At 35.9% G+C, this 15,922-nt stretch overlaps 1 long non-coding RNA gene across 1 annotated transcript; it reads left to right on the top strand.

The window, feature by feature from the left end:
* The first annotated feature begins 4,228 nt into the window (after nt 1–4,228).
* LOC149791636 (uncharacterized) lies at nt 4,229–7,950 on the top strand. Its single transcript, XR_016423379.1, has 2 exons — nt 4,229–6,544; nt 6,601–7,950. It is a non-coding gene; the product is annotated as an uncharacterized LOC149791636 (long non-coding RNA).
* The last annotated feature ends 7,972 nt before the right edge of the window (nt 7,951–15,922 follow it).

Raw genomic sequence — 15,922 nt, 5'->3', positions numbered from 1 at the left:
AAAAAGACCTTGTATATCTTAGGTATAATGCAAAGAACCTTTAATTCCCTTTATTTTGGTGTATGATTGATGGGTGTACTATTGGTTATAGAGTATACAGCTTGGCCTTACTTCAAATGTGCACCTTTCAAAAAAGTGCTAGCTCTACTTGGTCATTTTCACTTCCTGAACTTCAGAGGTCATTTGTATAAAAAAGAGCCGATAACTTTTTTTACATTTTATATATTTGGTAATTCATTCATTGCACTTTCAGAAGCTGGTATTGTCTAGTCTGGCAAAATTCATTTTCCCTATTTTAATAGCTGCTATGTATAGTGTACTTTAGACTAATTCAGACTGATTTTTTAACACAAGGGAGCAGTCATTTTAGTTAGCAGTGTGCTTAAATCATGTAAAATTTCCAAAAGTACAATATCCAAAAGAAATATCATCCACATTACATTAATGTAGCATAGAGGTATGCAAACATTCTCTCCACTGTGCATGTTTTAAATGCGAACTACTTCACCTTACATACGTCACTCTCTCAAAAGTACTTATTATCTGGTGAGCGCCACCATAAAGAAGATGTAGGTATTATTTTTTATGATTTAATTATGTTTATATGGCTGAAACATTTAAGTCGCAAGCATCAAAACAATCCTTATGAATAATTCTCCTGCTTTTTTCCCCACAGAACAGTATTTATGAGTGTCAGAGTCTCTAACAAGTCCAGCCTCCCCCCCCCCATGATAAAAGTGAGCGATTTTAAGAATGCACATTACATTTTGTAAACATAGCAACCAATGTTATGCTGAATGATAGGAACATGAAACTAGCCAGAATTATTTCTGAGATATCAACAATGAATTTTACAATTAGAAAAGGGAGGTAACTCATCAGCTTCATAAAGGTCAAAGGTCAAAGTGTAAAATATTTGCCTATTGTTTAATATGGAAGAAGCGAATTCACTTTCTCATCATTTATTTTTTTATTTCATTGCAAATAAATGAAAAGAAACATTTTCACCATATATTTCTGTCACTTATTGCAACAGTTTTAAATTTAAGTTGACTCTATTCCTATATTCTAAGTCTTCTAATTTCCCCATAATTAAGGTCACTACTCACACAAACATACCTCATGGCAAATTATGTAAGCAAGAGAAAAATGATCATAATTAGCTTATTTTCATGCTTAAACGCAATATGAATGTACCATTTTATTCAGAACATCATACATAATTATATAAAAATAAAAAAAAATAATTGCAAACATTTTTTTATTTTCTTTAAGGTGGCGCTATACAGTTTCGCATTTTGCATAGGGTTAGGAATTTAAAGAAAAAGAATGTCCCCGGCTTTCCTCACTGGTTATACTGGCTATTTAAAAAAGACCTTGTATATCTTAGGTATAATGCAAAGAACCTTTAATTCCCTTTATTTTGGTGTATGATTGATGGGTGTACTATGTGTTATAGAGTATACAGCTTGGCCTTACTTCAAATGTGCACCTTTCAAAAAAGTGCTAGCTCTACTTGGTCATTTTCACTTCCTGAACTTCAGAGGTCATTTGTATAAAAAAGAGCCGATAACTTTTTTTACATTTTATATATTTGGTAATTCATTCATTGCACTTTCAGAAGCTGGTATTGTCTAGTCTGGCAAAATTCATTTTCCCTATTTTAATAGCTGCTATGTATAGTGTACTTTAGACTAATTCAGACTGATTTTTTAACACAAGGGAGCAGTCATTTTAGTTAGCAGTGTGCTTAAATCATGTAAAATTTCCAAAAGTACAATATCCAAAAGAAATATCATCCACATTACATTAATGTAGCATAGAGGTATGCAAACATTCTCTCCACTGTGCATGTTTTAAATGCGAACTACTTCACCTTACATACGTCACTCTCTCAAAAGTACTTATTATCTGGTGAGCGCCACCTTAATGAACTGTTTTTAATTGTATGTAGATGTTCTTCAATTGTAGATACATAAAATTACATCCATGGTTAATACTAGTAAACATGAATTTATGCAATACCAAAGGCATGTCGGATCTTCTTCAGAATATCTTATTGTCTTTAATGTGCAACGAATAATTTAAGTTGTCAAACATCAGTGGATGAAAATTAGACATGTATTTGATAGCTTAGGATGAAACTGAACTATCAGATGTAAAATATGATTGTTTTTTCTAAATTGTTTCTTTTGTCAAACAATTGCTATGAATCAGAAATATTAATGTAGTATCGTTTTATATGTGAGTAACATATATCCATGATATTAAACCAGCACCAAAAATAGTATTGTTGGATGAGTTTCAAGGTAAACTCTGTGAAATACAGCTTGAAAATTTGAATTAAAATTGATATCATCGAAGATCTGGCTGGCAGAGGGATGCTTATTTTAAGATGAGTAAGGGTCTTGTCAGAAATAAAAACAAATATATGCCTTATCAAACTCAACCGAGCCATTGTTATGGTAAAACTTCGCTGTGTTTGGTTGAAATAAAGAAAACACAAAGAATAGATCCTAGATTGTTTTTAAGCCAATGAGATGCCTATTCTAAGTCACTTAAGGGTTTAAAATGTAGAAATCTGGTAATTATCAAAGGCAGAACAGTCACAGAAAATAAATGAAATCATGCTAATAATGTGAATGCTGAATTGTTTCTGTACCAATTGACTATCTATTCTAGATTTGTCAAGGGCAGTGACTCTTACAAATACAAGTCAAATATGCTGAAAATTGAACCCATCTGAGCTCTTGATGAGATTAATGTTGAAGCAAATTTGGCTAAAACAAAAAGAAAAATTGGCAACTCTTGAGGTACCCAAGGTGTGCATTAAGAAAACCAATGGCAATATCATCAAGGGCCATAGCTAAATAGAAGCTTTTAAAGTTTCACAGAGTTGATTGAAATGTTATTATAATCGTGGAAGCTACAGTGCTCACTAGGTTGAATATTACCACTGGCAGTGCCAAGTCATTCAAGGGCCATAACTCAAAGAAAGTTGTGCAGAATCTTCCTACAATTAATCTCATCCAAACTATTGTAAATAGGAAGTTTCAGAACAAATTTGGTTACAGTCTTTTAATGCTAAAGCTAGAATGTTCACAGGGTTCTGCATTATTAATGCCAGTGTTAAGATGATCAAGGGCCATAACTCTTAGCAATATGTTCAGAATGTGCTTTCATCAGACTTATTTGTGCTGCAGCATATTTGGTTGAAATCTAATTATAAATGTGAAAGTTAATTTGTTCACTAGGCTGTGTATTAGCAATGCCTATGATAAGATAATCAAGGGGCCATAACTCCTGTTTGAAATATGAGCAGAATGTGATCATCATTTAAATTGCCCATGCTGTTGTTGAGATCAAGCTTCGCATCAAATTTGGTTGAAATCTAACAATTATATGAATGCAAGAGTGTTCACAAAACAGATGGATGGAGACCATTTCTTTGTCCTCTTGCTGCAGGAAGCAACAAACATATTTAAGGGCAACAGTTTTTTGACTTCATTAAATTTTGTCCCAATGAACTCATTCATACAGTCACAAACCACACAAATTTGTGCCCATGTTACAGGTTATAAATAGTAGCCATCACTTTACGCTTAGAGAAAATATTGACAAAGCTAACAGAACAAGATATTTTGAAATTTACTACACCTTTGAAATGTTTTTGTACTTTTGTCTCAAAACAGAAGCGTCATTTAGCTAAATTTGTCTTTACAGTGAAAAGTATATGGTTTCATACCGTACACCTTATCTTATGTTCTCACTTTTAAGTAGAGTAAAACCGCAATTAATTTTGACCCTGATCTGCCATTGTTTAATGCACTGGCAGATTGGGTCCATTTTGTTTGTTCTACTTGTTACTCCTAACAAACTGCATAGACCCAGGTCTTTTGGCACAATATGCAATGGCAGATCTGGGTATGTGCAGTTTGCACTTGTGTGCAGATGCATAAGGTATGTTGTCTTCATGTAATGCGACAAATTACACATTTTAATGTTTGAATTGGCATTTAACTGAATTTTTTTCTTTCATAATAAATGTTGTCAGACTAGTGTACCTATGTTGTGTTACATTTTTTTTGTATAATACTGTGCCAAATTAAATGTCTTAATATTGTGTCACCATTGTTTTCTATTTTACAGTCATTGAAAGTTTAGAGATGACAACATGGAACATGTGTACTGTATTTAAGGTGCTATATTTCATTATTAAAATGCACTAATTAGCCATTAATTTTTTGAACATTCAGAAATGCACAATATTATCATTTGTGAAATCCAGTTTTCATTAAATACACATACCATATGAAACTGAATTATATATATATATACACACACACACACACACACACACACACACACACACACACACACACACACACACACACTTTCATACATGTTGCTGTCACTGGTCACACATGTTCAGGATAAAGATTTCACACCAGTTTTGTAAATCCAGAAAACATGTGTCAACATTCATAAATTAAAACATTAGCATGAAATAGACGTGCTTTATCTTTCACCAGCATAGTTAAAACACTTTATCATGACAGTGTCTTATTCTGGTCTTTACCCTATCCTTGTGTATTGTTCTATATGAGTTGATTTTCAGCAGATCTTGTTTCTTTATTTTGTATGATTTGTTTCTTGTTGATAGTACTGGTGCTAGTTCCACCTACATCAGTACTGTGAAATGTGGAGAAGATGCATTAGTGCTTACTTCTTATACGTTCATTATAAAACAGAACAAATTATGTTATGATGTCTGTCCATCTGTCTAACCTTCCTTCTATGTCTGCTATCAATTTGGCTTGCATTTGGGCTATGGAAGAAACCCAGCAGTGTTGGGCATAAAAGTCAAGGTCACTCTGCTTGAAATAAGGAAAATGGTTTGTGTACAATAACCTGTATACCATTGACAGACATCAAACTGTTTATATAACTTGGATGTGGGTAAGAAAGAATACTGTCATTTTCAGGGCCAAAGGTTAAAGTTGTTGAGGAAGAATGGTTTCTGAACAATAACTTGAGTTCTCACTCTGCTTGAAAGAAGGAAAAATGTTTTGTGCACAATAACCCGAGTTCTCTAACATTGACAGATACCAAACTGTATATATAACTTGCACGTGGGTAAGAAAGAATACTGTCAATTTCAGGATCAAAGGTCAAAGTTATTGGGGAAAAATGGTTTCTGTACCATAACTTGAGTTATCCACTACCCACATTTATCAAACTTTATGGACGGCTTGCTATTGGAGTAAGAATCCCTATTGATGTTGCAATCAAGAGGTCAAGGGTCAAGATGAGTGTGACTGAAAGAATAAAAAAAAATGGTTTATGCAGAATAACATTACATGACATACCTTAACCAAATGTTTTAGATGACTTGTACTTGGAGGAAGGAAAAGGTTATTTCATTTGGAGTTAATAGGTCAAGGATTAATAGGTCAGTGGTCAAGGTCAATGACTAAAAGAAGAAAAATGGTTTCTTCATAATAACTTTAGTTCAGATCACAGACCTGGTCCAAACTTAGTAGAAAGCTTGCACTTATGGTAAGGAAAAAGACTGTTGATTTGGGAGCCAAAAGGTCAGTCAATTAAGGTTACTCTGGCTGAAAGAAGAAAAATAGTTTTTGTTTTGAAATCTCAGTTAATCACAATGATGACTATTAAACATGGGTTCATGATGAATGTGTCCGTCATGGTAATCTGGTCAAAATATAGCAGACTATACATTCATTTTCGATATGTACTTTTCAATATTAACATTTCCAGCAATAGTACACTCCACACTTATTCAAATTTTGGGCAATTAAGATATTTGTTTTAAAGTTTAGATTGCTCAAAAGCATTTGATGTACTTTTAAAAAAGAGTAAATTCTTTCTTTTCCTGACTTGACAGACCCAGCTGTTTTGACAATATTACGAGTGGCATGTCAACTTTCATAAGTATCAACAAATTAAATATACATGTGTATGAAATTGCAAAGAAATGACATTTCTGGTTTTGCATTTGGTTAATATTGTACTGGATATAACATTTATACCAGAAATTGATAAGAGATATGTACACTTATATTCAATATACACCTATTTCCACTGCCTTTTTTGCAATAAGAAATGTACATAGTATTAATTTTATTCTGTCCATGCACTGGTCCAAGTCATTCTTATCCACTGTATAATCTCAAGCCATTTGAGATAAGTGTATGAAACTAGTAAATATACTAGAAGTCTACCACATTAAGGCCATATCTATATAGTGAAGGTCACAGGTCAGAAATGTACCACACTGAGGCCATTTCTATGTAGTGAAGGTCACAGGTCAGAAATGTACGACATTAAGGCCATATCTATGTAGTTAAGGTCACAGGTCAGTATTTTGCTATGTACCAATTTAAAATCCTTCTTCACAGTTAAGGTCACAGGTCAGTATTTTGCTATGTACCAATTTAATATCCTTCTTCATAGTTAAGGTCACAGGTCAGTATTTTGCTATGTGCGAATTTAATATCCTTCTTCATAGTTAAGGACACAGGTCAGTATTTTGCTATGTACCACATTAAAGTCATGTCTTCATAGTTAAGGTCACAGGTCAGTATTTTGCTATGTACCAATTTAAAATCTTTCTTCATAGTTAAGGTCACCGGTCAGTACTTTGCTACATACCACATTAAAGTCGTGTCTTCATAGTTAAGGACACAGGTCAGTATTTTGCTACATACTACATTAAAGTCGTGTCTTCATAGTTAAGGTCGCAGGTCACTATTTTGCTATGTACCACATTAAAGTCGTGTCTTCATAGTTAAGGTCACAGGTCAGTATTTTGCTATGTTCCAATTTAAAATCCTTCTTCATAGTTTCAGGTCACAGGTCAGTATTTCGCTGTGTACCACATTAAGGTCATATCTTCCGAGTTGGGTTACATGTCTGTATTTTAGGTTTTCCATCACATATTCCTTTTCCCTTCTTAACCATTTGAGATAAATAGATGAAACTTATGAACATCAGTATAGAATGTGTCATGTGCCACATTGGATGTCCAATCTTGTCAAGATTTTGTTTTTGTATCAAACTCTACTTTCTGCTCTATGAATTTAAAGCTGTTTAAGATAAATGGCTTAAATTTGTTAATGCCTTTTGAGATGGAGAAGAGAAACTTGGTAAAATTATCATCTCTGATTATCACTTCAGCTCTGTCAGAAATGTCACAGAGTTTAAAATTACTTAATTTTGTTTTTTTTAGATATACCTATCTTACAGAGGTGACATTATTTTGGGTAGACAATTTATATAAACTTTTAACTGATTAGTTTCTTGTTCACTGTTTACAAAAATATGTTTTTTCTCATCATTTAAATTTTGTTTTTCTTTCCAAATGTGTATCGACATATCAATGACTCCATCCAATCCTAGATCCAGTAGACATGGGTAACACAAGATCCAACATACATGGATAACACAGAACCCAGGAAACATGGATAACACAAGATCCAGGAGACATGGATAACACAAAATCCTGGAAACATATAATACAAGGTCCAGGAGATATATATGAAACAAACTAATGAAATGTGGATAACATAAGATCAAGAGGTATTAATATCACAAGATCCTGGAGACATGGATAACACAAAGAGACATTGGTAATACAAGATCCTGGAGACATGGATAACACAAAGAGACATTGGTAATACAAGATCCTGGAGACATGGATAACACAAAAAGACATTGGTAATACAAGATCAGTGAGACATGGATAACTCAAGATCTCAAAATATAGAGACATTCTATACATGCAATTTTATGTACCTTTCTTTCATTTACTTATTTATGTCTATTTGTTTTTTGGGCTTTAGTCTTCTTAAAAATGACTGTTTTAACCATAGATGTTCATCTCCTGCTTCGAAAAAGTAAATAAAATAACTATTTCACTATTATAAAGGTGTTCTAGTTAAAGATTTCCATTCCAGCTAAGGTTTTATTGAAAAAGGAACTTTTTCATGCTCATACACAAAAACAGCCAAGGTTGCAACAAAGATGGCGATCTCCTGTCAAATAGACCTTGAACTATTATTTTTTTATTTTTGTTGTTGTTTTTCTTGTCAGGTTTAATGCCATTTTCAGCACAAGATAGGCTATACATGGCGGCCAGTATTAATGGTGGGGGAAGAACCCGGAAAAACCCCGGAAAGAACCACCGACCCATGAGAACTACTGGCAAGCTTTCTCACATACCCACATTAGATTATTTTTTGAATGTCAGAACATGTATACTAGCACTTAGCAAGTGCCTTCCTCCCCGCCCATGTTTTTACACATCAAAATATGAGATGTTCCAAAAGCCCTGAAAAAAATCATGACAGAATCACTGGAGGAGGTGTTTTTAAGAGCTTTATGTTAAAATGTAATTCTTTCATCCTTAATTCCTTTTGGAAGATACAATATCTGTTATATCAATTTTGAATTATCATTTTTATCATTTTTTTATTTATTGATGTGCATTAAAATGCGAAATTTTGATGACTTTTGTTTCAATATATTTACACAATACTTTTTCAGTATAAAAACAAGCATGGTTGTCTTTAAACATTTTTTTCATACATTCTTCATTTTCTTATTTATTACACATTGACGTAATTTGTGTGAAAATTCATGAGATTACCAGTAGTTTTCTTTTATGATACAGAGAGGGAAATAGTACATTTTGTCCCTTTTAAAAGTAAGTAGCTATTGTATATATTTAAGGAACATGGCTTGGTTAGCTGGCAAATGATCAGAAGAGTAACCATCAGTATTGCAGTGAACCCAGAAAAGGGAATGCAGCTTCAACAAAAGAACTTTCTCGCTAATGTTAGCATAGGCAAAGCCTTGGGTGCTAAACATTCTGGTGATGTCATTGGTATCAATACTGGTTTTGGAGCATTTGTAATGTAATAAGTGAACCTTGGAGGTACGGTGATCATACTTGGACTGTAGAATCTATAGTTTTGCCATTTTGAATCCATGCATCCCAATTCTTGCTCTTATTTTCAGCCAGTGTCAGGGTCATTTGAAAATCATGATTCAGATTTTAGTTAAAGTTAATCATGATCCAGATTTTAGTTAAAGTTAATCATGATCCAGATTTTAATTAAATTTAATCATGATCCAGATTTTAGATAAAGTTAATCATGATCCAGATTTTAGTTAAAGTTACTCATGATCCAGATTTTAGTTAAAGTTACTCATGATTTGGTTTTTAGTTAAAGTTAATCATGATCCGGATTTTAGTTAAAGTTAATCATGATGCGGATTTAATTAAAACTTTTCTGTATAGTTACTAGTCGCAAACACTGGGAAGGACAGCAGTCATACTTTCCATGTATAATTAGAACTGCTCTTCTCAAATGTTTGTACTCAAACCCAATGGCAAGGCCAAGGTCATTTGAAAATCATGGTTAAGTTTCTGGTTCAGTCTTTTACATGGTCATAAGTTATTAATCCTGGGAGGGATATCTATTAAAACTGAACTGTAGGATTTATGAGTACTCTGCCTCAATACAGGTATTCATTTAAGTTCAGGCAAGGTGAAGGCCATTTTAAAATATTGAAAAAACAGTATAAGTCAGCAGATCAAGCAAAATATATAATTCCTTACAATTTCTTATTTTAAATAAGAATGTAAATTCTTCACAATGTGTATATGTGCTGTTTTCATCTTCTAGCATGTTCAGTGGCCCTAGGCCATAAGAGTATTTGGTGGAGTCATATCTTTAAAGCATCAACTTTGAAAAGAAAATTGCAAAAACAAATGGAAGCAATAACTTATGGGGATCTAACTGCAACACTTTTTTTCCCCTCCTTTTTGTTTTTAAAAACCTGAGCAAAATCATGGGTTTTTCCTAGCTAATCTCCACCTTTTTATTTCATTCTTTTTTATTTTGAATACATCTGATGGGCCCGTCTTTATTTTGAAATGGATATACCTGTTTGCCATTAGATGTGCCCTGTGGTGATTCTATAACTGGGATCTTGGGCTTTTAAAGCATGGCTTATATAAAATGTAATCTTTTTTACTTATTTCTTTTAATACCCTTGTGTTTTTACACCATCTTTTGTATCATTTGCATGTTTACTTTTGGTTGGATGGGTTTTTCTTTATGTTTTTGTTTCTACCACTCGTACTATGTGGTCTTTGCTCAGTTTTATACAGCCAGGAATGTGCTGATGTGTTGCATATATGCCTGCTTGCACATACATAGATATATAAATGTGTACCAGATCCAGACATGCCCTTCTACCACTCTGGACCTTGACTCAAGGGCCAGGACCCAAATCCATATTATGGATCACATGTAACTAAATTCTGTCCAAATGGGGTTTTTGGTCATATCTTTATTTTTTTGTGTTTGATTAAGAAATACCAATGAGAATGTTTGTTCAGGACTACTTTTGATAACTTATCAAAATGGTTCTGTCTTAATGGAATGTAAATATGCATAGTGCATTAATCTAACAGTGCCTCTTACCTATGAAGTTTTGAATAAGTTAATATAAATTACACTTAAATCACATTGACACAAGATACCATGGTTTTATTACTTGGTCATTATTCACTCATATTTAGGAACCATTTTCATTATTGTCATGCCCATCTTGGTGGGTAGCTAAACGTGGCAGTCATTTTATCAGTTTTAGTGCTTTGGTTTAAGTTTTTAATTTGTAATTTAAATTTAAATTTAATTTCCTTAAAACTTTCAGAAATTCTCATCATGGTGAAATGAGTTAGGAAGAGAAGATAATTCATTCTATGAACTGCTTGTTCCCCCTTTTACAGTAATGTCAAGGTCACAGTCATAGAAAATGTATGTTAAGGTTTGGGTTAGTATTTTCATTGCTTACATTTCATACATTCCTTGTTAGATTCTCTTCATATTTGGCATGAATCATTACGAATTGAAGACAACGCATTCTGCTATATGCTCACTTGCTCCTGTTTTATTTGGGTGTGTGTGTGTGTGTTTTCTGTCTTTGTATTTTTAATGCAGCCTTAACAAATTTAGTCATATCGCTATGATGTCTGCAGTGTGGCAGTTTATGGCAATGACTAGCACTGGGGCATCATACCACAGACATGCTGCATCATGTCCCACCTAGTCATATTATCCTGACACTCAGCTGACCAGTCCTAACACTAACCTCTTAATGCCGAGTACCAAGTGAGAAAGCTGTTAGTACTATTTTCATAACTCTTTGGTATGACTTGGCCAAGGTTCCAACCTGTGACCTCCCACATCTGAGGTGGATGCTCCTTCCACTTGGGCCATCAGAGCAGTCTGCTTCATTTGGATCAAAGATACTGTCATATACTGTTTGCATTAAGGTTCTGGTTAAACTTTTTTAATCAGCTAATATTTCTTCAACCCTAGATAGAATCACATACCTAAGGGAGAAAAAGGCAATTTAGATTTCAATTATTGATCTGGTTCAGTGCCCTCTTAATGCTATGGCTTTACCCCGTCTGATGCAATTGCAGGCATGCCTGTGAGTACCCCGTGCAAGAGAAACTCTCTGCGGTGCATCTGACTAGTATAGTTATTGATTGAATCTGCCTGCAGTTGCATTATTAGTTGGACTGATGCTGAGATTAGAGGCCGTGGTCTAAGGGGTTAGATCATATGCGTCAGATGCATTAGGTTGCGGGTTCGAACCCTGTCGGATTCATACCAAAGACTTATAAAAATTGGTGCTAAATAAAATGATACTAGTAAGTGCCTTGCTTGGCAGTCACCATTAATAAATTTGTGTTAGGACTGGTCAGCATGGTGTCAGGATAATGTGCCTGGTTCTGACATGATGCTACATGTCTACAGCATGATGCCCCAGTGCTAGACATCACTGTAAGCTGCCTCATTGCAGACATCATAGCAATATTACTGAAAATTTGTTAAAGCTATGTTAAAAATCAAAACAAACAGCAAACACATTATATCACCATGAAAAGTGATGCTTCTACACTCAAGTGGACAGAGTTTGACCTGCTGTTGTTAAGTGACATGGATGACCCAGACATGCAGTACCATTATGTGTGGATAAAATATTTTCTCCCAATCGTTTAGCAGCACAACCTCCAAGTATTTAGTGCACAAAACAGGCTTAATGACTATTACTGTGGTGGAATTAGTGAAAAACCACAGTGCACAATCATGAATGAATCTGGCAAGAACATTCTGCATTTCACCTCGGTGCAAGTGATGATAAACATTGCCAGGCATGATTTGTGAGGACATTTAATGCCTGAACATTCCAATGAATGCTAATGGTCAAGATCCACTTGGTTCAGTCAAATACAACCCAAGTTGCTAAACCAGCCCCATGTGGTATTTGTTACGCTGTTATCAAATGGGATGGAGTACTGAACTGCCATTGTTTTACCCCGGCAAGGAATTGGTTGAGGTGTTTATTAAATCGCTTGTATTTACCACGAAATGGATGCCGCATACCTCACAAGTGGACATGATGACCTGCGATGACTTGTGGTAATTTTCTGGAGCCACTCGGTGCTAAAGCTACAAAAAGTTTATGTTGGTGTGCCAATGAATCTGTTGAAGTTGCATATGTAGCTATTAATGATGTCTTTGCTGACTTGGGTTGCTGGTGAATGACTTTGACATCAGCAAGTACCTGATGGACCATCCATTGCTCAGCAGTGCTAGCAAGAATGTCTTGGGGAATTTCAAAGATGAATGTGCATGCAAGACGATCAAATAATACATGGGATTGTGATTCAAAATGTTCAGTCATTTTTGGCTCTAATTTCCCCATTGCCAGTGGCAAAAACATTAAGAAAGCCAAAGGTGTCCCACGCGTGGTTGTCTTAAAGGATCTCTGATACAGCATGTACACAGAATGTTAATTCCACCACCAGTGAGTCTAATTTAGTTATGGAAACTTCAAATGGGTGTTTACAATCGGACCTAGGTGAGCCTGTCCCCACTGGACACCAAATGGTGGATTTTCCCAGAAGGAATCAGCACTTACCCATACAGGCACCATGCGAAAACGTTTTGCTTCAATGGATTTTTGCAGTAATTGTATGTTTGTGGGAATGACCTGTAATTATTTCTGGATACGTAAAGGCTTTGCATCTCGTGGATGAAGCCTGCATGACTTAGCTGCTCATTTTTGGACCCGCAATGCATGAACTCTATAGCTGTCTGGCGCAAGATGATAGCGTATTTGCTGTCATGGAATATCAATCAGGTCCGAAGTCGTGAATGCATCGAGGGACCAAACCAGGCCAGTAGCACGACGTCCGCCTTACAGTTCTTCTGTGGCAAACAAGTACTGAACCAGATTGTCCTCGACCAAATCCAACGTGGGCGATTGGCGTGGAATCTCTCATGTAACCGCGACTGTTTTGTTTTTGATCGCTCCTCGGGTTTCAACTGAGTCATACCTGTAGTTTCAATTGTTCAATGCCGCCATGACTGAGCGAATATGCACCACCTACTCGAGTGATCGCGTTTAACGATTAATAATTTCTGGGCATATGGGTTCACGAATAATCTTTCCTCAAGTGTGCGGTTGAACCATTCCACAATGGCTTGATCGGGATATACATGTCCACCGCTAACCTGCACATGATGTTTTGCCAATAACACATCGACGGCTTTGTTAAATTATTTACCTGATCCACCTGCAAAAGCCACAGCCATCTTAGCGATCCACGTACTAGATACATTAAAATGCGTCTGCGACACTTGTTAACTCTTTGGACGTTAGCGTCTCCGCTTTCTGCTTGTGACATCCAGGACCATTAGTTAGTATTTGTATGCGTGTCATCATACTCAGTTGTATAGCCTGGTGAACTTCATCAAGGGTCCACATATCGATACCATTCACGGAAAAATCTTTATCAGGGCATGTAAGACAGTCTGTGGTAATGCTTATTTGGCCAGCCTTACTCAAACGACCCCTTGAGTAATGTTCGACACACTAGTTAACTGCCCCATTGCAGCTTCACCTTTCCAATAAAAGAGCGGCCAAATATGTCACAGCCATGTTTTGTTATATCTGTGCTTTCCTCAAATGAGTGGACATGACCACGGAGTGCAACATTGGCCTTCATGTTCCATCTGGGGATTCTTTCTCAGAGTGTAGGTGACGAAGTAGAGCTTATCACGATCGTGTTCAAGATCCACGTCGACACTTTGATGTGCACGAAGATGAGTCGATGTTTTATAATCGAGATTATGGTTACAACATGGAACATCGATACGGCTTATAGGTTATTCTCCAGGTTTTGGATGGTTGTTGAAATCCAGTCCTATATCTAGCCGTGTTCCAGGCCCACAGTATTTGTATTCCTAGCGATGTTTTGCATCAAGATATATAATCTACGGTATTCGCGGAGTTTCAACAGCGCAAAAGCAATGTCACCATCAACTTTTTCTCCAGTGGACCTAAATGTCCGACAAATGAAAATTTCTTGGCGCCATTACGGGGCAAAAGTTCAGCAATTGCGGCTCTGTTATGAAATGCATGAACCTGATTGGAAATCGCGGCACATCTTCGTGCACTGCATCGCACACAATATAAAAGCATGATAATTTTTATATATCAATTGAAGATTCTTGCATGTCCCTTGATCGATTTTGATCTGCTTGCGATGGCAACTTCATCCAAGACCTTTAAATGCGTCTTCATGCGTCGACGATTTCCCACACGTCGGAAAATTACAGTCATCTTGGATTCGTCAAAGGGACTTGGAACTCACTGGGTCACGTACACAGTAACACCTCTCCTTCATTCTTAATATTACTCAAACCGACTTGCGCCTCGTGAAGTCGTTGATTATCTACGTAGTTGCTTTATTACTCGAAACGGAGAGTAAGCAAGTTTAGTTTCTGGACGACCAAGTCCTTTACCGCCGTTTTATTCAATTTTTGGCCCGGGATATGGACATGTCACCATTTAAGGGCTGCATGTACGCGAGAGTTCACTTGTTGATTTCACGTTGTCAAAGATAAGTTCACCCAGAAACTACTCTTAACGTATAACAAAATATTAACTGACATTTACGGACGTGCGGGCATAGCGACTAGACGCGGTGCTGATGTGGATCTGAGGTTTGCCACCAAAGGAGATTTTATTCAGTTGATCAACCGGGTTGTTGGTGTAGGCCCATGAGCTTGTGAACTTTTAATCAATATATGGATCTAATGACCGCTCAGGTGTTGTCGACCATACCCTCATCAATACACGTAGTAGCTTTATGGGGCCAAATTCAAGGAATATTCACTAGCGAAGCAGAAGTAAAATAAAAACCAAAGGTCTATCAAATCGCCGTCCCGTTTTCACTGCTATCGGGCATGTCTTTAATACGCCTTAGCCTCAGATCATAAACGTGTTTTAGTCCGTTTATTACTTATTACTCTTAACCGGAACCAAATACAGGGGATTGGGTGCAATAACAATATTGGAAAATGGCAAGCCACATGATAGTATGCCAGTATCAAGTGTCATTGACTGAATGTTTCAGAAACTTTCACGTTTATCAGCTGTAATGTTGCAGAATCTTTCACGTTTACACTAACGTTGGTGTAAACGTGAAAGATTCTGCAACATAGGCACCCTATGGCCACCGGAGACGAAGTTCAGTCTGGAGGATTGAACATTTATGTGGACGGGTACTTAGCCGTTTTATTGTTTGTTTTTAAAATTTCTCATTGCATATACGTGATGGACAGTCAATGATGATATGGTGTTGTATGAACTGTCAGCGGATGCTAATATTGATAGCAATTTTGTTCCACAAATATCTTAGGCAAAATGGAGTTAATAGACCCTCACATACGCTGAAATATACTCAACAATAGAGCCAGGAAAAAAAGTGACAAATGAAATCACTAGCAACTCGACCTGAACTTGG

This window comes from Sinohyriopsis cumingii, chromosome 9 (assembly GCF_028554795.1).
Source record: "Sinohyriopsis cumingii isolate HCF-2022 chromosome 9, ASM2855479v2, whole genome shotgun sequence".
NCBI lineage: Eukaryota > Metazoa > Mollusca > Bivalvia > Unionida > Unionidae > Sinohyriopsis > Sinohyriopsis cumingii.
Note: the sequence above shows the minus strand (reverse complement) of the source record. Positions and strands in the feature narration are given on the sequence as shown.